A 27,607-nucleotide genomic window follows, 5' to 3' on the forward strand; every position below is an offset into this window, starting at 1 on the left:
TTAAAAGCAATTGTCCATTTAGACTGCCGCTGGCCGAGATCATCTAATGGGTCAAACACATTGGATTAAGCCTGTTCTTCCATATTATGCATAGAATAATCTTGCTGAACCAGTTCTTTTTAGAGTTGATTTTAAATTTCATAAACAATGTGATATGATGTTCTTGCCCTTCTTCTTGTCACGTACTCTTCACATTAATTATTAGCTTCTAACTTTTTCTATATTGCTGCTTTATAAATCCTCACGTAATAGATCTGCTTAGAAAATCTTAGCTTAAGATCACTTAACGGTCCAAGTCTAAGGTGATATCCCAATTGTTTGAGTTGTCAGACTAGTAACCTGCTGAAAGTAAAGAATGCTTTTTTTTTACTCGTCTCATAATCAGTAAAACAATTCTAAATCCTGAGTAATTCTTTGGATTACTCACCAGAGAGCCAGAGTTACAATCTCTCAAACTAATTTGTCTGATGAACTTCATGAATTCTCTGGCAGAATGGAATTCTCAGTAGAAGTAAAACAATTCGGGATACACTGGCCTTTCCCTGAATTGTGCCTCTTGTCAGCTGAAGGCATAGGAACATTAACAATGCCTCTGTGGTGTGAAATTCATGGCTGAATTGTTCTATTCTAACCTGAAACTGAGCATATGTCGGCAAGTAGCAGTGCCACATTAGAAAAATCATAGACAATTTTTAAAGATATAATAATTAATAGTTTACGTCTGAAGTCAAAATCCTAGTTGAAGCAAGATCTGCCTGTAAAGCATTTAAGACAACACTTTTCACTGTACCTCGGTACACGTGACAATAATAAATCAAATCAAATCAAAAACATAAGTTAACTGAAATAACCAGCATTGTTTGGAGTCATTAAATTGGAAGCAAGAAACAATAGATTTCTAAACCTTTTATGCTGTCAATGATTGTTTAAAAAAGGGAATTGCTGCATGGATTAAGAAAATTTTAAAGAAAGGAAAGAATTAATAGGTCATTTGTACTCTGCCCTATCAATTATTTGCAGAGTTGATGAAATGCCTGCCATTCCAGTTTAAATTATGTGCCACGTTATCCATACAGAACTAAATTACTTCCCCCAATGTGCAGAGGTGTGGAAAAATACAAGTAACTGCAGTTGATGTAATCTGCTTTGTTATTGTACTTCTAAGAGGTTTATAATTCTAATAAATAAAAGTACCTTAACTTTGCTTTGGGAGGCTTTGAATGGTGGCACAACATAGATTGCAAGGCAAACTATTTGCTTTACAAATCCTTTTAATTAAATACCTTCCGTTTTTCAAGGCTAACCTTTTACAGCTGTCCTAAGGTCTTAATGTTAGAAGCTGTTAATGCCGGTTATGAATCATTGGACAATTTTCATTGTCCAAATAGGCATGAGGAGATCAAAACCAGAAATTGCTGGGAAAGTTAATTGGGTTAGCAACATCTGTGGAGAAAAATCAGATTCTTTTTTATTTCAAAAATGTACTTTATTCATTTAAAAAAAACTTCATATATTGTCACAAACACTGTTTGGTTCTGTACAGTAGCATATCAAAGAAATAAACACTGGAGTTTGATTTTATCCAAACAAACCAAAGGCATGTTTGGCGTATTTGAATGGGACTACATTTACGTACATTGAGGCACCAGGGTTGGGGGGGGTGGGGGGAGGTAATTGAATGGACCTCAATTTAACTTTGGCAGAATGACCTCTTTCCCCACTGCACCTTGATGGCAGCTGGACAGAAATGCAAGTTTATGTTTTGGATCCAGTGACCCTTCCTCAGAATTGATGGTAACTAAGAAAATAATGTTTTTTTTATGCAGAAGATAAGGTGAGGGAAGGGTGTAAGGAGTAATTGATAGGTGGGAATAGAACCCAAGGAGAGAGAACAACAGTTAGACAGACAAAGGAGTTGATAACAATCCGGCTAGGAGAGTGAATAGGTGTTGATAGGGACTGTTAGTGACTAACAATGGGTGTAATAGCAGACCATGTGATAACAAGGCCTGGTGTTTGTGCACTGAGGTAAGGACATGAGAAAAACTTAAACCCTGAATTTGTTGTCGATACTGAGTCCAGAAGGCTGGAGTCCAAGTGGTGTTGGGTGACAGATAGGCAGTTGATAAAAGCAACTGATAGAAATTCAAATACGGGTAAAATAATTTGTTAATATACTTGTATCTCCATGTGTTGTCACAATATCTTTGTGGAAAAAGTGGACCGAATGTTTGCAAGAAACAGGAAGTCTTGGTATTGTGGGTGAAAATGGAAGCCGAACCAACCCCCCCTCCCCGACATTTGCCAGTGGCAATCCATTTTGTGGTCACTGCTGAGGACACCATCCAAATCACTCTCAGATAATGCTGACCAGGTAGCTATTTAATGAGGGCAGCCCAGGATTGAAGCACTCTGGAACGCTTACATGGTTCTTTGGGGGCATCAGGGCACCCAGCCTTCACAATCACTATAGTGTGCTATGGGGACTGAGGTTGGACAGATGGTTGCCTTAGTTGTAGTGCCTTGGGTGTAGTGAGACCTATCGCCAACAGGGGCCCATCTGAGAACCTTTCGGTGTTCCATTATGGCAAGTCATCCTGGGAAACTGATGAGAATAGTGGGCCAGAAGTGGCCTTGTATTGGGCTATTTAGTGGTTCAGTCTCTTCCCATGTGGGCAGTGGCAGCCCTAGAGCTCCTAACACTGGCAATATACTATAGTGATGGTTGTGCCATCCATACACCACCCTTCAACATATTACCAGCCCTATCATTTTCTAGTCTGCCTTTAATGAGCTGGGGAAAATTCAGCCGCGTGTTTCTTAATGCAGTGCAAAATGAATCTGATCTGTTAAATAAAAAGCACCTTACCGTGGGGATGGAGTGAAAGGGTTGGGTTTAGTCCCTGTTCGGTATTACTCCTCGTTGGTTTTGATTGTGCGAGACTAGCATTGCACCTATTTCTGTAGGTTGCATAGTCAAGGTTGGTGGAGGGGAATAGGAATTAGGTTATAATTGTTCTCCTTGAATATAGCTGGTATGTGTTTGTTGCAGTATTGAACAAAGGTCGAGCTGTCGATGATAGATATAAGTAGGTTAATCATATGTCATTACGAATAACATCTTGGATTTTCCCCTTTAATAAAATCAAAAACAGGTTTTGCATCCACTTGTTAAATCATTCATAAGTATATTCATACTCCTCCTGAAAGGGTGAGAGTATGTACAATCAGTGCAGCAGGATTTGCAGCAGTTACGTACTATTATATCAAGTCATCTTTTCTTTTCTTAAAATTTTGGGACAGCTGGAGTTGAATTGGTCATTGATTACAATCTCTTGCTGAAATGTTAACTATGACTCTCATAGTGATAGGAAACACCTAAGCCATAATGACATTCCTTGCATTTCTGTCGCATCTGTTCTAATGATGCCAACTTTGACAAGAGATCCTCCACCTTCTTCCTCAACTGAGGGTTCCCCAGCAACCTAGTTGACAGGGTCCTCAGCTGGGTCCGACCTATATCCTGCCCTTTGGCCCTCACTCCCTCACTTCCATCCCACAACAGCAATAGGCTCCCCCTTGTCCTCACCTGCCACCTCATCAGCATTCACATCCAGAGGATCACTAGCTGCCAGTTCTATCACATTCAGTGGGATGCTACCAACAGACATGTGCTTCCCTCCCTTGTCAGACTTCCGCAAGGACAGTTCCCTCCAGAACACTCTGGTCTACTCTTCCTTCACACTCCCAACAGCTGCTCCCCCTCCCACAGCCCATTGCACCTTCCTCTGCAACCACACAAGGTGTAACAACTGCCCGTTTACCTCCTTCTACCTCAGTATCCAAGGGCCCATACACACCTTCCCAGTAAAGCAGTGCTTTACCTACATTTTACTTAATCTAGTCTACTGTATACACTGCTCACAATGTGGTCTCGTCTATATTGGGGAAACAAATCATAGACTGGTTGACCACTTCTTACAACATTTACATTCTGTCTGCAAGAAAGACTGTGAACTTGCAGCTGCTTGCCACTTCAACACATCACTTTGTTCTTTAGCCAACATCTGTCTCAGCCTTCCTGCAGTGCTCCAGCGAAGCTCAGTGTAAGCTGGAAGAACAGCAGCTCATTTTCAGCTTGGGAACTCCACAACTTTCTAGACTCAATATTGAGTTCAACAATTTTAGGGCTTGAGGCTCCTTCTCCCATGTCCGTATCCCGACACAGACAGACACACAGACACACACACAGCCTTGATTTCACATGGTCTGCTATTACACACAAGCCATTATTAGCCACTAATAGTCCCCATTAGCAGTCATTCATTCTCCTAGGCTGATTGTTATTTGATTTGTCTGTCCAACTGTTCTTCTCCCTCTTTGGAATCTATCTCCAACTATCAATTACTCATTACTCCCTCCCCTCACCCCACCCCCAACAACTTTTCCTAGCTACCATCAGTTCTGAAGAAGGGTCACTGGATCCGAAGCATTAACTCTGATTTCTCTCCATAGATGCTGCCACACCTGCTGAGATTTTCCTGCAATTTCTGTTGATGTTTTTGGTTTCCAGCATCTACATTTCTTTTGTTTTTTTAAGTGGTATTTGTTGCACCTGTTTTGCTCTGAATGCTGGCTATTACTTTTGATATGTTTTGTAGGTGGTGCTACATCACTGGAATACCAGCACACCAATCCATGTGTTCAATGGCTACTGTCATTACAGAAAGAGAGAATGTATAATGGAAAGGCAAACAAAACGGTGACAGTGGTAGGGAGCCAGTAGGACAGTTCACCATTTTGATTTTTCACACCTACCCAGACATGCATGGAATTGGGTGGGCAGAGTTTGGAAGACTAATTTTTCTTTTTACAAATACCTTTGACAATTTTTAAAATTTGGTCTAAATGCACCACTAAAATTGCAAAATGCTTCTTTTATTACAAATAAATGAACAATGACAATTTTAGAAAATGAAGTCCTTTCCATATTTCCCCCTTATTTAAATGTTGCTATTACTTTATGTTCGAAGTTCCCTGATTGCTTTAATGCCAACTCCTGGGGAAGCCAAAAAATCAGAAGAAACATACTGTCAACTTTGGAAAAAACAACCTGGAAACTCTCTTCCCACTAACCAAAACATTGGGGCATGTGGCAATTCTCAGTGATTATTCATCATGCATAGCCAAATGTATTTGAGTTAAGACATTGTAAAAGTAACCACCTCTCACCTCCATCATCTCCTACATCTTTCATTAGGAAGATGAGACTGCTCAGGACATGTCACAACCATCAATATTCCCTTTGCCTATCATAACAAATTAAAGTTAATTTCCCTTCCCTTCTCTCTGTATTCAATGTACTTTATTTTTGAAAAGACAATAGAAGAAAATTTAAGTGCTTAATTTAAAGGTAACAGCAGCAGAGCTTCAAGAATTTAAACAAGGAATACTGTTTATTCACCCACTCATTCCATGGTGTCAAATACTACATCAATCACATAACATGCACTCAGCAAGCGTATAATTTAAAGAAAGTAGTAGACTTGAAGTACAAAAATGAAATAGAATATGTTGCAGTTCAAATGTCCCTGCAAGTACGGTGAAGGAGGGAGCTTTTTCCATTCTGAATTGTAGGTAAGTACACATAGCTGAGGTCAGTCTGAATCAACAGCAAGTTTGCTTTGAAGTGAAGATTGTTCGGCAAGTTATGTAAACAGGCCCTGATGGCTGTTATAACTGGAGGCCAGACTGCTTTACAGGTGAGTTTGGAGGTTTTGGTAACAGACCAGAGGAGGCTTTGAAAGTACTTTCAAGACCAAAAGAAATAGGAACAGGATTAGGCTGTTAGGCTCTTCAAGCTTTCTCTGCCATTCAATTGGATCTTGGCTGATCTGACACTCCTCACATATTTCCCTGTCTTTTCACCGTAACCCTTGACTGTTCAAGAGTCTAAATATACACAAAAACTCTGCCTCACAGTTCCCTGTAGCAAGGAGTTCCCAAAGATTCAACACCCTCTGAGTGAAGAAATCTCTCATCTCAGACTTGAATTAGTGCCCCTTCATTCTGAGACAATGCCCTCCAGTTTTAGACTCTCCCATGAGGGGAATCATTAGAATCCCTACAGTGTAGAAACAGGTCCTTTCCAAAGCTTCCACATCCTTCCTATGATGAAGTGACCAGAACTATATACAATACTCCAGGTGCGGCCTTACCAGTTGTCCTGTACACCAAAACTCCAAAACTCAATCCCTCTACCAATAAACGTCAACACACCATATGCCTTCTTAACAACCCTATAAGCCTGGGTGGAGAAAGTGAGGACTGCAGATGCTGGAGATCAGAGCTGAAAATGTGTTGCTGTAAAAGTGCAGCAGGTCAGGCAGCATCCAAGGATCCATTCCTGAAGAAGGGCTCATGCCCGAAACGTCGACTCTCCTGCTCCTTGGATGCTGCCTCACCTGCTGCGCTTTTCCAGTAACACATTTTCAGCTATAAACCTGGGTGGCAACTTTCAGGAATTTATGCATCTGGACATCCAGAACTCTCTGCTCATCTACACTGCCAAGAAATTTACCAAAAGCCTAGTACTCTGCCTTCCTGTTATTTCTCCTAGAGTGATCTATCTCACACTTTTCCACATTAAACTTCATTTTTCAATTCTGCATCTTATCTATGTCCCTCTGTAACCCATAATATCCTTCAGCACAATATACAACTCTGCTATCTTAGTGTCATCTGCAAATTTACTAACCCATCCTTCTATGCCCACATCCAGATCATTTATAAAAATGACATATAGCAGTGGCCCCAAAGCAGATCATTGTGGCACACCACTGGTAACTGAACTCCAGCATGAATATTTCTCATCAACCACCACTTCTTTCAGCTAGCAAATTTCTGATCCAATCCGCTAAATCCCCCTCAATCCCAAAACACTATATATTATGCAATAGTGTGGAACTTTATCAAACGCCTTACTGAAGTCCATATGCACCACATCAACCACCTTACCTTCATCCACCTGTTTTGTCACCTTCTCAAAGAACTCAATAAGATTAGTGAGGCTGACCCACTCTTCATAAAACCATGTTGACTATTTCTAATCAAATTATTCCTTTCCAGATGATTGTAAATCCTACCTCTTATAACCTTTTCCAACACCTTACCCACAACAAAGTAAGGCTCACTGGTCTGTAATGACCAGGGTTGTCCTGACTCCCTTTCTTAAACAAGGGAATAACATTTGCTATCCTTCAGTCTTCTGGCACTACTTCTGTCGACAATGATGACATAAAGATCAAAGCCAAAGACTCTGCAATCTCCTCCCTGGTTTCCCAGAGAATCCGAGAATAAATCTCATCTGGCCCAGGGGTATTATCTATTTTCAGATCTTCCAAAATTGTTAAAACCATCTCCTTGTTAATGGCAATCCCACCTAATCTAGTAGCCTATATTGCCATATTCTCACCAACATTGCCCTTTTCCAATGTGAATACTTATGAAAAGTATTCATTGAATGCTTCTCCTATATCCTCAGATTCCGCACACAACCTCCCTCTACTATTTTTGATTGGCCCTAATTTTACTCTAGTCATTCTTTTATTCCTGATATACTGTACCGATAGAAGGCCTTTGGTGTTTTCCTTGATCCTATCTCACGTCCCCTCCTGGCTCTTCTTAACCCTCTCTTTAGATCCTTTCTGGCTAACTTATAACTCTCAAGCCCCCTAACTGAGCCTTCACGCCTCATCTTCACATAAGTCGTCTTCATCATCTTGGCAAGAGCTTCCACTTCTTTAGTAACCAAGGTTACCTATCTCGACAACTACCTTCCTGCCTGATTGCTAAGTGTATACCTAGGACTCGCAGTAGCTGTTCCTTGAATAAGCTCCACATTTCAAGTGTGTCCATCCCCTGCCATTTCCTTCCCCATCTTATGTATCCTAAATTTTGCCTAATCGCATCATAATTGCCCTTCCCTCAGTTGCACCTCTTTCTCTGAGGCATTTACCTTTCCCTACCCTTTACAATTTGGTTATGTTTACAAAATAATCACTATCGCCAAAGTGCTCACCTACTTCCAAATCTAACACCTGGCTGGGTTCATTCCCCTATACCAAATCCAATATGACACCACCCTTTGTTGGCCTGTTTACACACTGTCAGAAACCCCCCCTTAACACATTGAAGAAAAACTGACCCATCTAAACTCCTTGAAATATAGTATTCTCAGTCAATATTGGGGAAGTTAAAGTCCTCCATAACAACCAACATGTTACACTTGCTCCTATCGAGAATCATTTTTGCTATCCTTTCCTCTACATCCCTGGAACAATCCAGAGGCCTATAGAAAATTTCCAAGAGGGTGACGTCTCCTTTCCTGTTTCTAACCTCGGCCCAAACTACATCAGTGGATGAGTCCTCAAACATTCTCAGCTGCTGTAATACTACCCTTGATTAACAATGCTACATCGTACCACCATCCCACCCCCACCCCACCTTTTTCCATCTTCTCTGTTTTTACTGAATCATCTAAATCCCATAATCTGCAGCAACCATTCCTGTCCCTCCTCTAGCCATGACTCTGGAATGGCCACAACATCGAAAATCCCAGGTACCAACCCATGCTGTAAGTTCACCCATCTTATTCTGGATGCTCCTGTCATTGAAGTACATGCATTTCAAACCAACATCCTGATAGCCAGTGCCCTCTTGTGCCCTTGTAAACCCATCCCTGACCTCACTATCCTCAACCTCCTGTACACTGGAACTACAATTCAGGTTCCCAAACCTCTCCAAAAATGGGTGTCAAGTTATCTGGTGAGTATAAAGCTGAGTTGGTGTGAGTGTGGATGGTTGCTATATTTGATATTCAGTATGTTGGATGTGCTCTGTGTGGGTGTGTCTTGAACTCATGCACAACTTTGCACACAAACACATGTTGCCTGCTTGTCCTAGGCACCCCAATTTTCCAGTAGCAGTTAATAATACACCTATTTGCAGTTGGAAAATTGGGACAGTGTACTACCACGATTATCACATGGCTGAACAAGATGAGGTGACTTACGTGTACTAACCATTTGATTTATTGTAGTTGTTTGGTGCAGTTGTTTGTTTGTAAATATCAGAAGGTAGTTGAGTATAAATCACATTGCTGTATGTGTGTAGACACATGTAGCCTGGGCCAGGTAGGTATGACAGATTTTGTTCCCTAAACAGCATTCGTGAACAGCACAGATCTTTATGACAATCTGGTTATTTTATGACCATCATCTCTCTCTCTGTCTAGTTCTTTTTTATCGCAAACTTTTTAATTAGTTGCATTTAAATTCTCTCAGTACCACAGTGGAATTTGCTCCAAAGCCAAGCCTCTAGATTGTTAGTTCAGTGTCATTCTCATCAAGATATCATTTCGATTGCTTATTGTTACTCCTAGCTCAGCAATATTTGCAAACTTAAATGGACAAAATTCTTTTTCTCATCCAGGTATATTTTTAATCAACCTGAGATTTGTTAGGACTAACTGTAAAATGAACTATTGTTTGAGTGGTAAAAGATTTTGCAGCATGCTGCTGTGCAGAGGGACCTGGGTGTACATAAGGTTGGTCTGCAGGTACAACAGATAATTAGAAAGGCAAATGGAATTTTGTCCTTCATTGTTTAAGGGATTGAGTTTAAAAGCAGGGAGGTTATGTTGCAGTTGCAACATGAGTGCTGGTGAGGCCACCCCTGGAGTACTGTGTGCAGTTTTGGTCTCCTTACTTGCAATAGGATGAACTGGCACGAGAGGGGCTGCAGAGGAGGTTCACTCAGTTGATTTTGGAGTTGAGGAGAGACTGAGTAGGCTGGGATTATATTCATTGAAATTTGGAAGAATGAGGAGGGATCGCATAGAAACATTAAAATTATGAGGGGAATAGACAAGATAGAAACGGGGGTGATTTTCCACTGGTGGATGAAACTAGGTGCATAGTCTCAAAATTAGAGGGAGCAGATTTAGGACTGATTTGAGAAGGAACTACTTCACCCAGAGGGTTGTGAATTTGTGGAATTCCCTGCCCAGCGAAGTATTTGAGGCTTCCTCATTGAATGTTTTCTAAGGCTAAAATAACTTTTTGAAAAGTAATGGAACTGAGGGTTTTGGTGAGAGGTTGGGCAAGTGCAGCTGAGGCCATGAAAAGATCAGCCATGATCTTATTGAAGCAGGGTCGAAGGGCCTGATGGCCTACTCCTGCTCCTGGTTCTAATGTTATGACAGACTTTGAAAGCTGATGAGATTTGAACCTGGGCCTCCTGGCTCAGAGGTGGGGACATGACTACCGTGTCACAATTTATTCCTCTTCCAATCTTTTGATATGCATGCTGAACAGCAGAGGTCATAGTAAAAACATAGCACTGCCAATTAGATTGCTAAGGCATAGCCTCACTCAAACATCAAATACATGTTTGGCATGAATTGATCATTGGATGGGAGATTGAAACCCAGGCCAGTGATAATGTGGTCTAAGTCTGACTGGTGAGTTGCACTAGGTGATGCTCTCCAGAAATTGTTTTTATTATAGCTTGAGCATTGAAAGAAATTGAACCATTTGTAAATTACAGTTGCTAAGAGAGTTGGTGCTGGATACATGCTAGAATGATATTGTTTTGTAAAGCGAGGAAGACATAATTTAAATTTTTGTTGAAAGGATGGAATTCCTCAATCCTCATTAGCTGAATTATAATCAAAAGAAACAAAGACATTATTTTCTATGGAGAGAGAGCAGGCTAACGTTTCAAGTCTAGATGGCTCTTTATCAGAGCTAATGTGAGGTGTGGAGAGGGAAGCAGTTATGCAATAGTGCGGGGTTGGAGTGCTGGGGGAAGAAAGGATGCTTATCAGATTAAGCAATCAGAATATGAGAATGGCAGAACAATGGTGTGTCGAACTGCCAGACTGGGAAAAACAGACTCCCACTGAATTAGGAGGGATGAGCGGCGAGGTGGAGAGGACATGGTGATAAGAATGTCACAAGTAAAGCTAAGAGAAAGGGAAGGAATGAGAGTGGGAAATGTCCTTTCTCCTTTTTCCCCCTCATTCCAGTGGGACACTCTGTTCTTTCCTGTCTGGCAGCTCGAACCACCATAGTTCTGCATTCTCACATTCCAATAACTTCATCTGAACAATCACCATCCTTTCTCTCACAGCACTCCAACTCCATACTTGTGTAAATACTGCCCTTTCCACACTTCACGTTGGCTCTGATGACGAGCCATCTAGACTTGAAACAATAGCCTGCTCTCTCTCCACAGATGCTGTCTGACCCATTGTGATCTCTAGCATTTTTTGTTTTCAGTGTAGATCCCAGCATCTGTGGTAATTTGCTCCTACATTATTTTCTTTTCTAAGGGCTCGTTTTTCCCCTCATTTTAGACACAGATACTTAAAGTTCAATTTTAAATATTGATGGCTTTGTCAAAATTAAGCAACAGAGCATGTTTTTCTCAACTGGATCCTGATGTGAATTTGTTTATTTGATCTTTAACTTTGCCCAGTGTATAGAGATGTACAGCACTGAAGCTGATCCTTCAGTCCAACTCGTCCATGCCAACCAGATATCCTAAATTAATCTAGCCCCATTTGCCAGTTCTTGGTCCATATACCTCTAAACCCTTTATATTCATATAACCATCCAGATACCTTTTAAATGTTGTAATTGTCCCGGCTTCCACCACTTCCTCTTGCAGCTCATTCCATATACACACCACCATCTGTGTGAAAAAATTCCCCTTTTGGTCCCTTTTAAATATTTCCCCCCTCACTCTAACCCTATGCCCAAGTTCTGGACTTGTCCATCCCAAGGAAAAGACCTTGTCTCTTTACCCTATCCATGCCCGTCGTGATTTTATAAACCTCTACAAGGTCACCCCTCAGCCTCTGACTCTCCAGGGAAAACAGCTCCAGCATATTCAACCTCTCCCTATAGCTCAAATCCTCCAATCTAGGAAACATCATTGTAATTTTTTTCTGAACCCTTTCAAGTTTCACGACATCCTTCCTAAAGGAAAGAGACCAGAATTGCGCACAATATTCCAAAAATGGCCGAACCAGTGTCCTGTACAGCTGCAACGATACCTTCCAACTCCTGTACTCAATGCTCTGGCTAGCAAAGGAAAGCATACCAAACACCACCTTCACTATCCTGTTGCATAAGTTCAATTTTTGAATCCTGTTCTCTTCTATTCACCCAGATCTGGCACAGCAATCTCTCCATTTTTGCTGATTTTCTGAAATAGCCTCATTTCAACATCAGCATTATTCAGCCTATTTTCCTCAACCTTTCATTGAATTGGATTATGTGAGATATTACAGTTTGGGAATTTAGGATAGAAATTGTACAAAACCTTTTGAATATTTAGCTAATTTAATATTCATAATATTGTATCGTTACTCTTATTTCTAAGAAGGTAGATAATGTAGATAAAATATTTGGCTGGGAGTCAATAGGTAAAGAAGGTTCCTCATCGTGTGGACTGTGGTTGTGGGCAGTGCCAGGCCTGTAGGGAGCCTAACTGGAGTGCTGGTCATGAACCTGATTTCAGGAAGCTTGCAAAGATCCTTGGTGTAACAGACCACTAACATATTTAATTGACTATCTTCTGCTGGAGGACAGGCAGTCTTGCCACCTTCACCCATCCCAACTCTAGGAAATAGCCCAGGTACAGAAAGAATTGGCATGTCTGCCTGCGGCATGAAATCCCACCCAAATTCATCTCCATGCCCACATAAGTGGCCTACAACTAAGTCCTGTATCAAAACACAACATGATGTTTCACTTAATGCTTCCCAACTTGTACTTTGTCACTCAAAGTAAGATAGAAAAATATATTTTGCATTGTTAAGCTTTTGGCAAATATAATTACACCAAATGATTTAAATCCATTTTGCAGCAGTTTTGCATTCATCTCCGGACCAGATATCCTCGGTTGTAAACAATTTATTTGTTGGGGCTGACGTGGAAAAGTCGGGGCATTTGAGCTTGGCAATAGGGTGAATATTAGAACAGTTTAGCTCTGAGTTAGGAGAATATACCTTGTTTCCTCCTGTAATAAGTAAACATTGAATTACTTGAAATGATGATCTCTTACTTTTTAATGATTTACCTTGTTTTCTACAATGTAAGAGTTTTACATCTACAATCTAAGAATTTTAAATCCAACTTATAACTGTTATTGAACTAATAGATTGCAGATTGCTTTTTCAATGTTACACTAATTTTCTCACCTCATTCTCCCCATAGACGGCTATTGGATTGTGCTTTTGTAGAAAGGTGTCAAGTTTTCCTTACTTTATCCATATGACTAATTTTTACATCTGAGCTAGATCTGAGTATCTATTAATCCATAAGGTCATTGCAACTGAAGCTGTCCCCTCAGACACACGCAGGTGTACAGGGTCATTGTCTGGACTTTTGTTCCTTGATCAAGGGCCACAAAAAAATTATATCACTCCTACCAATAGTTGCACTATCGCCTGACAACACAACCAAGAGGTCAAAGTATTATCTTTCCTTTGTTCAAATTGCCTTTTGTAATTAAGAAACATGGAGATAATTTATTTTACCAATATAAGTAGTAGGAATTGTACAGTTTAAATGTGATTTATTAATCTGTGATGTAACATTACTAAATATCATTGATAATTACAGAGTAATAGCAGAGAAGTCCAGAGGTAACTTGTTCTTACTTTTTTTGCATTAAGAATTGCTGTATTTGGTAATGTCCTGTTCGGTCTTTGGTTTTGGAGTAACTTTGGTGATGGTTCCTCTCAATGAGGACTCATTTTGTGGTCACACTCCTCCCTAGCTTAGCCTTCAGTATAAAGGCACACTCAAGGACACAAACAATTCCATGGCACACCCACATTCTTCAGCTGAATTGATCACTCATAAACATCACATTTACTTGCGTTTACTATGATTATGACCTTACTAGAGAGGTTTGCAACATAAAATGTACAAAAAGCCAGAGGCGAATCAAAATATTGATGTTTCAAATCCACTGGTAAAAAGTATACAATTTTCAAATGTGAGCAAGACACGTTTTCAAAATTTGCTCCATTAAATTGCTTCTAACTATTCATGAACAATGGATCAGAGCAAAACGTAATAGAGAAAATTGCAACTTACCATCAAGGCTAGGGACCTAGTACAGGAAAGTAGGACTAGTGTAGGTGTTAGTATATTTTGCAGTACAGATGTTATGGACTGAAGGGACTCTTCGGTTCTGTATGGTTGTATATTTCTACCTGGTTAGTGGGAAACCTGGGCCTAATGGTGTGTACGCAGGCCTTGCAATTCGGAGAGGAATTGAGACGGCCATTCACAATCTTACTCTACTGTCAAGCACTCCGTCCTGTTTTTTCATGTATGCCAGAGGCATGTTGTCACAAACAGCAAAAGAAACCAATAATATGGTCAGAGATTGTCAGATATTCATGTACTGCAGTCAGACAAAACCTGTACAAAAATACCTCTCTAAACTTCTTTGTGTGCTCCATCTATATATTCCTCTTTCTCTTTTAACTTCAGTTTTGTGATGAATTGGCAGACATTGAACTAAATGGGTCACATATGAAGTCTTAGTCTTCCACATTTGTTGAGAGGCAATAGAATTCAAAATTCTCCAGCATTGCATGAGATGTTCAAGTGATGCTATGCATTTGAGCAGATGTCTGCCACTGACAAAGCCATTGAAAACATCTCAAGTGAACCCCCTGCCACTGTCTCTTGCCAAAGACTCGGTTTTGACCTGAAACCTTGAAGTTTATCAGTAATGGTAAGGATCATCTCATTCTTCCCCTTTATTTTGGTATTTAGCTCATTCAGACATCTGTGAGATATGTCAGTTCAGCCTGACAGTAACCATCAGATAGTAACTCTTTATAAGGCACTTTGTGCATTGTTGAGGGCTCTGTTAGTTCTCTCTGGAGCTCTCGCACACAGGAAGGAATCTAGCCCCACAGTAACCATCGCAGCTCAGTGTGTAATACCAATGAAGCTCCGTCCCATCTCTGCACACAATAGTGAATAAACATGATTTTAATAACTGTGATTTTATGTGAGTCACGATTTTCATGGCTTACTGTGATACTGCAGCTAACTCTGGTGGCATTGTTTGGTTACACGTGCTTCATGGTGGAGGATCTGAAATGGTGATCTGGATGTCAGGATCTTGTTTGTTCACTTTAGTGACAAATCTTTTGTCTTTCCCTGTCATGGACACTGGTCCTTCAATTTAAATGCTCTAACATATAGCCCAGGTAAGTTTGTTTCCTTCAAATAGGTATGTGTTACCTGAAATATTTCTTCACATGACTTGGTAGCTCCTTTATAAAAGCAATAAATGCACCTGAAAGGAGTTTCCATCAACAGACTAAACATTGGCAAGCAGCTGTTGGTGTCCACTTAAATTAGTTCACTCACTGAACTCATCAAACTGCAATGCAAACTTCCCACTAGTAGCTAACCCCTCTTGCAGCACCTCCTCAGTATTAGCTGACATGTTGACAATTCGCCATTTAACTGTATTATCAAAATGAACTTGTGTCAATCTGTTTTGCAGCATCAGCATCAGCTCCTGACCTCACACCTACAATGTGTTTACATACAGACATGATTCAGGCTTTGGCAATAGTATGGGGCTGCTTTGATTTTGCTCCAAGCTCAGCCACTAGGCAACCAGAGCCTTGGGCTTTTTCTGATATCCACACACATCCCATCAGAATGGGCCTGCTTGATGTTTTGTGTTCTCAAGTTCTTGAAGTATTGAATCTGTTTCTTGGCAAGAAATGGATTTTTCAACTGTACATGGCACCTTAACTTAACAGTGTTTGTCAGCTTGGCTCTGCAGATGTGACATTCAGGTGAGAGGCAAACAATATCTTCTGTCCCTGAAAATTCAAAGGCCAGAGAACTCTCATTAATTTCTACCCATAGTTCTCTGAACAATTCTTGCTATTCTTTTCCTTTGGTTCAAGATGATATTTATCCTCTGAACTGACAGAAATTGCCTTGCTTGACAAGAAATTTATCTGATTTTTTTTCTTAGAAACTATTCTATGACTTAGATCAATGATCTCCCTAAAACAAATTTCAAAAATATTCATCTTAAAATGCGTACTAAAGTAGAAAGGTGTCCAGACAGGCAGGCCAGTTCAAGTCAGACAACTTTTAAATGCTTTTTTATTGCATGCATTGATTCTTCTGATCCACGAGCTGTGATCCTTGATTATTGCACATGCTTAGACTAAATGTTTGGGCCTGTGCATGTGTACGCAGGCTATGTATAGGGAACATGGCCCACCTTCCATGCATGTGCAGAGCTGTGTAGCCATGAATGCAGAGTATTAGAAGTCTATGTGAAGCATCGCTGCTTCCTGAGAATTTCGCAGCACACCTCTCACCTTGCTATAGCTTGAAGACCTCTGCCCTAGCTTATCTTGTAACATCAAGCTAACTGCAGGGCCTGTCACAGACTTCTGGCAGTGTTTTCAGACCTGGTAGATCAATGGCCCTTGCTGGAGAAAGGGGTTGATAAATTGCTGTGGCATTTGTTATATTCGGCTCATGATGCTACTTTATCAATGTAACTAAATGTACCTTTTTTTTCTCTGGACCGAATGCACCTTGCAATGCAGTTGATTGCTCTGCAATTAATTGTACTATTCTATTCTGGCTCTTAAATTTTTAATGCTAGCTCCACTACCTTGATGACACTGAATACCAGAAATGTTTAGCAATCCTGATGCCCAGTGTGGATAAGGCTTCAATGACACAAATATCCTTGCAATACATTTTCTATCAATCACATTTTAGTTGGATTAATCCATTCGAGTGTTGTGGAGAATATTTAGCATCAGTTGTCATTTCCAGCAGGAAGATTGTAGTGATGGCTGAGCAGCGAATGGATTGGTTTCAAACAACCATGAACTAATGTTCTGAAAATACCCTAAAACCAGTGTCAATATGTCAGGAGGTCTGAATCATTTTGCCAGGCATTTCACTGAAAACTCAGCTTGGAATGACAATCTAATAAAAAAGAATTATTGTTAATCAGACTGAAATGAAAAGTTAAGAATCATGTTTAATTTCAATTTGTGTTTAATTGCCAATGTTGTATTATGTGCAACCATGATTAAGGCCAATTGCCTTATCCCCTTTATACCCTTTATCACAGATGTATAAAAAATGATTACAAATGAGTATTCAGATTTGCACAGCATGTATCATCCAAATATTGCTCAGTTTAATGATACCAGTTTTTTTAGACTCTGCCTGCACTTGCTCAGGGCATATCTTTTGAATGGTAAACATTCGCCTCCTCTTCTGACAAGCTCTCTATCCTCCCACAGCAGAAGGACTATAATTTTATCATTATCAGTTTTGTTGACTATCCTGCTACTATTATTGCCACTTGTTTTAAAAGCATTTTGCCTGATGTTTAGAAATCCATCCATCAACTTGAACTTCCGGATTCTTCCTAATCTAAAGCACTGGTCTCCCCAATCTGGTGTCGGCATTTCTGTTAATAACATTCACCAGAATCTATTGCTGACTGCGTATGTGTATGCGCCAAATCATGAGCATTTTTACAAATTAGAAACTATTTCTTGACAAAATGATTTTCACTAAATTGCAGAAGCGTCTGGATCAGACGTGCTGACATTGCTTAATTGCTTTAGCTCCAACCTGTTTCTCCGGTTGGATAGGCTCATTCTTATGGCAAGTACTACATAGAACATAGAACAGTACAGCACAGAAACAGGCCTTTTGGCCCACCATGTCTGTGCTGATCCTGATGCTATTCTAAACTAATTCCTCTATTCACCGACTGTTCATGTGTCTAAGTGCCTAACTGTTTGCTTCATAAAGAAAAGTTTACTTGTATTTACCTGACACTCCTTTCTTAACCTTTTTACAGCCATCTGTTCAGAAAGCTTTTATGACCTTTTTAAAAAAACACAAAGCTGACACAAATGCATAGGATTAGTTGCAATCCCTGTGGGATTTTGCTTTTTTTTTGCTTACTCAATAAAGTCTATGACAATATGTTGTGTAACCTATCACATGTTTAGTAAATAGATAGCCCTTTTCTTCAGCAAATCAGACACTAGCTTGAGTTTCATAGCACTGCCATTCACACTTTTGATCACCGCTCATCTTTCCAGGCTAAAATCAATTAGAATGTATACTCTTGGCTTAGTTGCTTCCTTTTATCTTCACCTAACATGAAAGCAAAAGGCACATCAGTGACTAGATAACCAGAATACATTTTTGTGGAGCCCAGTTAAATTATCTCATTCTATGATAACCACAGGTCATGTTTTAATATTCATAGAGATCAGGGCTAATATGCCAGTATCATCAATGAAGTCCATCTGCTGAGCTTGATTTGATCCCAGACACTAGTAGTTAAAAGACATAACATCCACGCCACTTAATCCATGATATCAGACATGTACCTTGGAGAAGTGAAAATTATGGTCAGAATGTTTTACTTTGAAATTTGATTCTATTTCTGGTGGAGCTAGCACTATTAAAGAGGTAGAGTGGGCTGTCTTCTGGGGAGCATCAATCTAACTCTCTGGAGAACAAAACACGGTATTTCATGCACAGATGTGCTACTGGAAGTTTAGACATCCATTTTCCACAAGTTACGATAAATTGAGAGCACAGTCACTGGCATCTCTCCATCTGTTCCAGTGGATAGCTTTCACACTGCCTGGAGTTTTGAATTTAAACAATTCATTCCATATCACCCAATAAAATAGCAGACATGGACATTGATGCTAATGTTATGGTATTCCCTGAAGAAATTCATAGAAAATATTCCTGCTTTTTTGCTAATATGTATTTGTTCAATATTTTGTGGGTGAGGTCTATGGCTGCCATATTAATCAGTTAGTTAAGGTGGCAGTGAACACGTTTCACATCCATAACAGAATTTCATGGCATCAAAGCTTGACATTAGAACTCTGGCATCATTAAATTCTGCTGCTGATAATCTTCAGTACTGTCCAATAGATACACAGGATTGTACTCTGGCTATGTACCATGCTGATGTTTCAAAAGTTGCAGTAAAGTTCTCCCAATCCAGTATGTGTTCAATTGGCTCATGCAGGTGAAATCAATGTATTATAAATAAGTGTCAATGAAATAATATGCAAATGTTTCTGGGACCTCAATGAAATAACAAGACACAGAGCTGTTGATCCTGTCATTTATCAATTTGTGTTTTTATTGATGTTCTAATCCTCATTGTTGGTCAGTTTCATTTCAGTGTCTGAAAAAAAGAAGTTTCTCCTGTAAATAATATTTTAAGCAATCAGCTGTGTATAGAATGGGATTTCTCAGGGAATATTTAGGAACTTAATTTGATTTTATCTTTGAATATTGGGAGTGTGGGGAACTTTGACCTAACTATCTTGGGGAGAGTTTACAGAAGTCAATGGATTGTCCATTTTACAGCTTGCCTGTTCGTCTCAGTAAAGATTTAATATGATACTGAATATAAAAGATACAAATGATCCAATTCATTCAGTCCACTGCTGAGCTCCAGAGGGTTTTTAATATTCATATTTTATAATCTTGGGGCACTATTTCTAGCTATTTCCTGATCATCTGCTACAAATTCCACAGATGATGCAAACGCGAGCTAAATGCAGGAGATTGAGACAACGGCCATAGGAATTACCAGCACTTTCTGCAAACTCCAGTTCCTGCTGCTTAATGATATCATTGGTTTCCTAGGCAACAGCTGCATTGAAATAAAGACTGAAAATGCTGACAACACTCTTTAGGCCATGTCTGCATTTGTGAATAGAGAACCATAGTTAATATTTCAGATCAATAACCTTTCAACAGAACTGAAAGATGTTTGACCAGAACGGCTTTTAAACAAATACAGAACCTAGAAAAGCCTGGTGGTGGACCACTGCTAGGAGGAGAGGAGAGAAACAAAGGCAGAGATCTGCATTAAGAAAACAAATTTCTGGAAGTATCAGCAGATCAGGCAGCATCTGTGGAGAGCGAAACACTTAATATTTCAGTAAGTAATCTACAATACGGTGCATAGTGGGAAAGTTTAAATAACAAAAAATAAATGATGGTTGAAAATAACCGAGGTTGGCACTGGAACAAGTACAGAAACAAAACATTTATCAGGAAGTGGAAAGGGTTACCACAGTAGGGAAGCATGGAAAATCTGATAAAGTGGAGAGGCTTGGTGTCACCCAGGAATGTTCTAGAAGGAGGACAGACAGATCCTGTGGGTGTGGTACACACTCCTAACAATACTAACTGGGGATTATAAGAGCACCACTGATCTAGCCAGGTGACCACCCCTTAAATCTGCCTGCCTTTCTTCCCCCACCCTGCAACTGTATCTAGTCTTGGGTTATTGTGGGTCATTTTGAGAGTGCATTATGCACAATATAAATGCAAGTTAATTCTTTGTTGATTTAATATCTATCATAGGTTAAGAAACTGTCAAAAAGAGAAAACTGGGTGCAACGATACACAATAGTAATTTTTGAATTCTGACAGTCATCTTTTTTGTCTTTTTTTTATGATTGCCTTGTGATCATAAAAAGATACAGCTTGGAAGCAGGCCATTTGACCCATCGAGTCTGCACCAACCCTCCAAAGAGCAAGCTTCCTTATCCCCATAACTCTGCATTTCCCATGGCCAATCCAACTAACCTGCACATCTTTGGATTATGGGAGGAAACTGGAGCACCTGGCAGAAACCCATGCAAATACGGGGAGAATGTGCAAACTCCACACAGGCAATCGCCCGAGGCAGGAAGGAAACTTGGGTCCTTGGTGCTGCAAGACAGCAGTGCTAACCACGAGTGCTGCCCATTTGTCTCTGTTGATACTTTATCTTACCAACTCCAATGCTACAGTTACAAATTTTCTTTTTGCTGTTACTCAATGAACTTCAATGGATTGTGAACATTTTATCAATTCAACGAAGCGCAAAGTGCATCCTGTTTAATGAATGTTCTTGAAATGCAGTGGGAAACTCTAACAATGATCTTGAGTACTACATAATGACACAAGGTCCAATTAGATGAATGTTCCACTTGTCATGAGAACTTCTTTAAATGGTGATATGAGTTTTTTTTAACTTGATCTAATAGAATAGGTCGATGTTTTCAAGGAAGCTGAGATCCATTGTACCTCTAACACTGCAGGATTCCCATAATCCTCGGGTGTAAGCAATTATGAGTTTAAAGTCCTAAAATAGCTTTTGTCATTCCAACTGTCTTGCATAGAGGTGAAAATGTTAGCAACTGAACCAAACTGACATACACAATAGTCAAAGCAAATAACATAGTGTAGCTCATGGGAAAGGTCAGTTTTAGCTGCTTTTATTTTGTTATAGATAGAATGTATTTGTGTAATCATTGTTTATACTTTTCTTGCGACCTACATATAACTCATTAACAGGATGGAGGACACACTTACATTCTTTGTGGAGCAATTGATTGGTGTGAAAGTGCGATATGTTTGAGGAGAAAGCAGAATTGGAGTTCACACATTTACGGCGAAAATGAGATTCGTGCGATAAAGCTGACTTGTAACTGCACCACTGACACGTTGTTCCACTGGGATCCAATTAAGCTGTCACTATATTGTTAGTTTGCTTGTTCAGTAGCAGTATTGTGACACTAGGTTTACATGCAACTCTGTATTTTTGTTTCAAAAGGAAAACTGGAACTAAAATGTGATTGATGGAGACAATAAATACAAACAAAAAAGTCTAAATGTGAAGTGGAGTGCTTTACACTTCAACAACAACTTATATTTATATAGCTCCTAGCACTTGATGCTTTTAAATCAATATGATACAGAGCCTCATAAGGAGATTTGTGCCCAAATCTTGGGGATGGTAGGGAAGCAGTGCTGATTGTGTTTTTAAAAATACAACTTCCCATTTTTGTAGGCTATTGCAAGAACTTGCTTTCCTGGTTGCAGCATGGATTCACTGGGGAGGCAAGGGCAGGGTGCTATTTTCACTAGACGATTAATCCAAAAGCTCAGCTAATGTTCTGGGGACCCAAATTTACATCCCACCCCAGTAGATAGTGGAATGTGAATTCAATTAAGTCAATGTTGATTGTCTGAAAAACACATCTAGCTCACTAATGTCCTTCAGGGAAGGTCTAACCTGCATGTGACTCCAGTCTCACAGCAATGTGGTTGACTTTGAACTGCCCTCTGACATTTCCTAGCAAGCCACTCAGTGATGTCAATTGCTACAAAGTCTCAACAAGGAAATGAAACCAGATGAACCTCTTGACAATTGACCTAAGCATGGAAAAGGCAATGGCAAGAACAGCCCTGTCGACCCTGCAAAGTCCTCCTTACTAACATCTGGGGCTAAGCCAAAATTGGGAGAGCTGTCTCATAGACCAGTCAAGTAACAGCCTGGCATTGTCAGTAAGGTATGATTTCTCGAGTATGACTATGTCTCAGATACCACCAACATATATTCTCTCCCACGGGCAGGACAGACTCAGCAAAGGTGGCAGCACAGTGGGATACAGTCAGGAGAAAGTTGCCCTGGATGTGCTCAACATTGACTCTGGACCCCATGAATTTTCATGGCTTCAGGTTAAACATGGGCATTTACCTCCCTCAGCTGATGAATTGGTGCTCCTTCATATTGAACAACATTTGGACAAAGCACCAAAGGTGGCAAAGATGCAAAATGTACTCTGGGCAGGAGATTTCAATATCCACCTCCAAGATTGGCTTGGCTGCAGCACTACTGATTAAGCTGGTTGGATCCTAAGGGACATTGCTATTGGACTGGATCTGCAGCAGATGGTGAGGGAACCAACAAGAGGGAAAAACACGCTTGACATTGTTCTTACCAATCTGCTAGCTGTAGCTGCATTTGTCCATGACAGTATTGGTAAGAGTGACAACTACACAGTCTTTGTTGAGGCAAAGTTCCACCTTCACATTGGAGAACGGAGAATAACCACCATTGTATTGTGTAGCACTATGACTGTGCTAAATGGGACAGACTTTGAACAGATTTAGCAACTCAATACGGAGCATCCATGAGGTGCTGTGGGCCATCAACAGCAGCAAAATTGTACTCCAGCACAATCTGTAACTTCATGACATGGCACATTCCCTACTCAACCATTATCATCAAGTCAGGGGTTCAACTGGTTCAATTGAGAGTGTAGGAGGGCATGTCTGGAGGCTTGGGCTGACAAGTGGTGTGAATGTTACTTGCCACACAAATGCAAGGTAATGAGCAAATCCAATAAAAGACAAATCTAGCTTTGACATTCAATGGTATTACCATCACTGAATTCCCTTACAATCAACATACTGGGGGTTATCATTGATCAGAAACTCAACTAGATACATCAGATAAACACAGTTATGTGGCTACAAGAACTGGGCAGAGGCTAGGTACACCCCAGTGAGTACCCTCCTGAATCCCCAAAGCCTGTCCACCTTCAAGGCACAAGTCAGGAGTGTGACAGAATTCTTCTCACTTGCCTGGATGGGTAACAACATGTAAGAAGCTTGACACTATCCAGGACAAAGCAGCACACAAACATTCACTCCCTTTAACACCAATTCTCAGTAGCAGCAGCATGTACTATTGACCCATGATAGACTGCAGAAATTCACCAAAAATCCTCAGACAGCACCTTCCAAACCCATGACTCTTCCATCCAAAAGCTCAAGGGCAGCAGGTACAGCTGCAACTTCCTGTCTAAGCCAATCATTGTCCTGACTTAGAAATATATCACTGTTCCTTCACTGTCACTGGGTCAAAATGAAGGAGTACCCTCCCTAAGGGCATTGTGGGTCAACCGACAACACATGGATGCAGCAATGCAGGCAAGTATTCACCTCCAACTTTTCAAGGGACTGCTAATAAATGCTTGCCAGCAACTTCGCCCATGTTCCATCTCCCACATCCCATAATTGAATAAAAAAAATACACATATCATTTTCAGTTTTAATATGTATGACATTGCACATGCCTACTTTGAAATCCATTTGCCACAGTTTTGCCCATTAACTTTAACTTAAACTTGTCCTCAAACAAATTCAATGGAGATGATTTGACAATGATTGGGAATGGATATCTTAGCTTCAGCAATACTGAGTAATAAATTAAGTCTAGTGCCTCTACCTTTGTTGATTCAACATATTTTATTGCCCTACCAGCTAAATAAGAAGGTTGCTTACTCTAAAGTCTCTCTCAACATTGTTTTATAAACAGTTATGAAAAAATGAATGAGAAACCTGCACATTGGAAATCCAAGATGTTTTAAATTTGTTCAGCCATCTAAGGTGCATCTTCAATATCTGCTTGTTTGTTCAGTTTTAGCCCTAATGGCCAGATGGATCTGTCTGGGGTATCAGGTCTGGTTCCTAATGGACCAACTCTTTAATGGTAGCACTGGTCTCCAAGGAACCAATTTATTTCTGTTTCAAGTTCAGGAAGGCTTGAATGGTGCAGAGTGAAGGCACCGTGGCAGCTCCCTGAAAATCTTTTGATATTTCTTGTGACTGTACACAAGTTTTTTAATGAGACATGCTGGGATCAGTTGATTGCCATGTGTGTGCAGTCAATGGCTCTCTGTTGCTATGGAAAGTCAGTCAAAGGGTAAAGCTGACCTTGTTGAATGCCATGATTTGGAGGTGCCGGTCTTGGACTGGAGTGTACAAAATTAAAAATCTCACAACACCAGTTTATAGACTGACAGGTCTATCCATGTGCTTCCAAATAAATCTGTTGGACTATAACCTGGTGTTGTGTGATCTTTAACTTTGTTGAATGCCTAAATTGTGAGTATTAAAATGGTAATGCATATTCAACAATTCATTAACTGGACCATCAATGCTTACAATGCTGCACAAGTTTCTTCAAGGGCTGAAGAAGGGCTTATGACCAAAACGTCGAATCTCCTGTTTCTTGGATACTGCCTGACCTGCTGCGCTTTTCCACCAACACATTTTCTGCACAAGTTTCTTGATGAAGTTGCACTTTACTGAACAATGAGCACTGAAAATTGAAATTTCACTCTCGCTTTATAATCTGGTGACTGTGCTCTGATTATTTACAATTCTGTTTTGAATAACAGAACTTCATCAATCTAGAAAAGTACCCTGCACATTCTCAACATGAAAATAAAGCACACAAATATTAGCTTAGTATTATTTCTGGAGGGCATACCTTGGTCTTTTGTAGTGTTGAACTGCATGACAAATTAAATTTCAAATCAAGTAAAAATTGACTGCCAGACAATACAATATGTTTCCAAAATAAGTTTGAATTATTGTTCTGTGGATATCATTGGAAAGAAGGTCAGGCATGGTGAAACCACTGCTAGTGTGAATCATTTTCACCCTAGCCTACTCCAAACCTGGAAGACTGAATGTTCTGATATCTACATCAGTCCAGAAGGCTGGTTAAATATTTGTGAAATATTAGAGGATCAAAACTACAAAAGTTTACTTCTGTTATGCTGGATTTGGGTAAGTGAGAATCTGCATAAGGAAACAACATGTATAGCATAGCAAGCAACAACGACCCTTCTCTCTATGGAATTCTTGGTTTGGATTTTTGTCAGCACATTGATGTGTTTTGTGTGTCTTAAACATCGTTTGTTCTCATGGTCTTGTGAGAGGTAAAACATGCTTGACAAATTCAATTCATTTATTGAGGATGTAACATGTGGCTTAGGCAATGGAAATCTAGTAGATATGATACATTTGGATTCCCATAAGATCTGCAATAAGGTGTTTATGTAAAAGGTTACCATGCCAATTAAACATTCATGGTGTTGGGGATGATATATTAGCAGACAAAGGGCATTGGCTAACCCAAAGGAATCTGAGAATTCTGTAAATGAGTCGTTTTAGGTTGTTACATTGTGGAGTGCCGTGGTGATCAGTGCTAGGGCCTCAATGACTTGGATGAAGTCACTGAGTATTGTAGCTAAATTTGTTGATGGTACGGAGCAAGTTGTGAGGATGATGCAAAGAATCAGCAAAGGGATATAAATAGGTTAAGTGAGTGGGCACAAATTTGGCAGGTGGAAAATAAAGTGAAAAGTGTAAGGCAATCTACTTTGATAGGGAGGTTAGAAAAGCAAAAAGAAAACTTTGAATGGAGACAGATTGCAGAATTTTCCAGTACGTGGAATCACAAAACATCAGCATGCTGGTGCAGCAAGTAATCTGGAAAGCAAATTACATGTTGGCCATTATTGGAATGGTATTGGAATGTAAATGTAGGGAAGCATTGCTGCAAATATAAAGGGTACTGGTGTGACCACACCTGGAGGAATGTACACACATTTAATCTTTTTTAAAAATATGGATGCTATACAGCGAAGGTTTGTTAGATTGAATCTGGAATGTATGAGTTGCCTTATGAAGTAAGGTTGATGTTGAACCTATACTTAGTGGACTTTAAAGACAGTGTGGGACAATCATGTTAAAACGTAGAAGATTAGATACTGAGAAAACGTTTCTTCTTGTGTTGAATCTAGAACTAAAAGTTACAGATTCAAAATAGAGATGAGGAAGAATTCCTTGTTTCAGTGTTGTTAGTCTTTGAAATCCTCTTCCATGGAGAATGCTAGAAGTTGGGTTATTGTTTTATATTCCTGGATATAGACAGAAGAATCAATTGTTGCGGAGGGCAGAGGAAAGTGAAATATGAACCACAACCAAATCAGCTGTGAGCTAATTGGCTGGTGGAACAGATTTGAAGGGCTGAATGGCCACTTTCAACTCCTGGTTCTTATGTCGGAATGTATATCCGTGGTGGGGGAGACTTGGGAAAAATTAATAAGGTTTCTTTGGCTGATTTAGAAAACCTTAAACTTGAGAAAAAGGATCATCTTTGAAATTTCTATTTGGATCTTTCAAGATCTAACCTTTTATGCAATGAAAGTGCAGTTTGATGAATCATCCTGATTAATTAACTGTCGCACATTTAGGACTAAATGATCTTTTAAAAAATTAAACAAGTCACAAATTGTCTTCAAAGTGGGACATATTCATTTTTTCTTTATATTGCGTAGAGCTAACAAGGAAGTTTTTTTGTTTTCAACGATCTGATTTGCTGCTGAGAATAGCTTTTGTTCATATTTGTACTGCATGGTGTGTGTAGTAATGAATGAAATATGATCGCATATACCTATGCCATGAAATTTACTTAGAGCTGAGCAATTGCTAAGCCATATCAGAGAATGCTTTTAACAACTGATATAGAATGCATCAGCATCACATTCCAACTCATCAATCATAATGGTGATCTATGGGAGCACACAATTGTTTTGCTGGAATAGATATCAGTGGACTGATGACAGCACATCATAATATAAGTCACCTATCCTTTGTCCATAAGTTCAATTTCACTTAACTAGATATCCTGTGAATTCGGTAAATGAGATGATTGCAGATCAGAACCTGTCACTCCATTTAAATGTCTTGGTGACTTTTCAAAATTACCTCCTCATTTTGATCGACCTTAAAATGATTAATCCAAATCACATCTTATT

The 27,607-nt window shown here is 39.8% G+C and overlaps 1 protein-coding gene across 2 annotated transcripts in view; it reads left to right on the forward strand.

Annotated features, from left to right (window-relative positions):
• ppp1r1c (protein phosphatase 1, regulatory (inhibitor) subunit 1C) overlaps window positions 1-27,607 on the forward strand; it is a 121,858-nt gene that overhangs the window by 17,226 nt on the left and 77,025 nt on the right. The gene's annotated exons all lie outside the window — the stretch shown is intronic.

The sequence above is a fragment of the Hemiscyllium ocellatum genome, chromosome 7, assembly GCF_020745735.1.
Source record: "Hemiscyllium ocellatum isolate sHemOce1 chromosome 7, sHemOce1.pat.X.cur, whole genome shotgun sequence".
NCBI lineage: Eukaryota > Metazoa > Chordata > Chondrichthyes > Orectolobiformes > Hemiscylliidae > Hemiscyllium > Hemiscyllium ocellatum.